The following is a 1,667-nucleotide window of genomic DNA, read 5'->3' on the forward strand; positions in this document are numbered from 1 at the left end:
CTCTTCCTATTTGCGCATGCAATTTTTAGGTTTAGTCTGACCAAAATTCATTGTTGTTAATAATGCTTTACCATAGAATGCTTGACTGATGTAACCTTTAAGAATATATGTCTGTACGTTTGCTTTTCTGTTCTAACCGACTAACCCTGAGAAAAATTGTGAAGTATTGAAAGGGAGAGATGCGTGTTCTTGTATAGACTATGCATGCACGTACATATACACACACACGCATACATATATACCATTTTTCAGCCTCTTTAATTTATACTTTTTGATAATAGATAGTGATAAAATCTAGTTTTAACAACAAAACAACTCGTCAACGGAAGATTCTTAAAGAAAACATCAAAGGATGGGAGGTGGTGGACTATTGAACCTTTTGGACACACATTGCCTAACAAGCAAGAAACACAACTACATATAAATAGAGTGAATTCTTTTAGAGATTATAATTTGATCGAACGATGACGTTAAATAAATTCTTATTATGACTAGTTAAAAGAGAGGGTGTAGTTGGACTCTTTCTGTTTTATTTCTTTTATTAAGGAAAGGAGAATAGCTTTTTGCTATTTAAATTTTAAATTGCAACGATGGATTTCACTAAAAAGAAAAAAAATTTGGATCCATGTTAACTCAACCCAACCCAATAGTGAAGTGTGATGAACATGAAGTAGAGTTGAGCGTGTGGGGCATTTGATGTGACCAAGATTTTCAGGGTGCTGAGGAAGACCAGGAAATGGCGCCACGTGTTTATGGGTGACTCTGATTGAGTTTGAGGGAAGAACGCGGGGTTCGACGTGTACCTTAGGGACCAATACATCCCCACAAAAAAACCCAACACTCTCCATTACCCCCTCAATTCTCACACACACTACAAAAATGGGCCAATAACTAATCTCCTAAACACCACCTCTTTTTGGCTCTTAAATTATTTGGTGTGACCGTTGGTGTATTATTCATCTAAATAATAATATTTTTATTTTTCAAATAAAAGATCTTGAATTTTAAATTAAAACCAACACTTTATTAAGTATCATACATACCAAACTTTGTGCGACATAGTTCACCAACACGTTAGAAACAAGAAAACATTGGTAACGAGGCAGTTAGTGTATGATGGCGTACCATTGAGAAAAAATATTTCTATTGTTACCAATTTACTTTTGACACATGTTAAGACCATGTATTGAACATAGATACAATCATACTCTACTTGAGATTTTTCACACTATATAATGCCCTACCATAAGCATTTGCAATCAATGTGACAATGTCAGTGTGGTGTTCTTTTTCTTCCTAAATTGAAGGAACTTTCTCACGAAGAAAAATATAAAGAAAAAAAAGAAAAAAGATATTTGATCTGCAAAATATAAAATCCCGCTTTATATTGTTTGGTGAAAACCAATATAATATGGGGTACATACTAGGGGGTCCTCGTGTCAAGTTATTAAGCAAGTATGTCCCTCTCTAGTCTCTACCCTCGTTATGCTCACTTATTGGCAAGAATTTTAATTTGAGTCCCCTATTCTCGTAATCCAACACGTGGTCTCCTTCTACCTGTTTGAGGTGGACCTCCAATTACCCCTCCTCCTCCCTCCTATATAAACACCTCCATTTCTCTCACCCCAGTCCTCAAATCTCACACCCCCGCACCCTCTCTCTCTCTC

The sequence above is a fragment of the Fragaria vesca genome, linkage group LG5 (assembly GCF_000184155.1).
Source record: "Fragaria vesca subsp. vesca linkage group LG5, FraVesHawaii_1.0, whole genome shotgun sequence".
Lineage (NCBI taxonomy): Eukaryota > Viridiplantae > Streptophyta > Magnoliopsida > Rosales > Rosaceae > Fragaria > Fragaria vesca.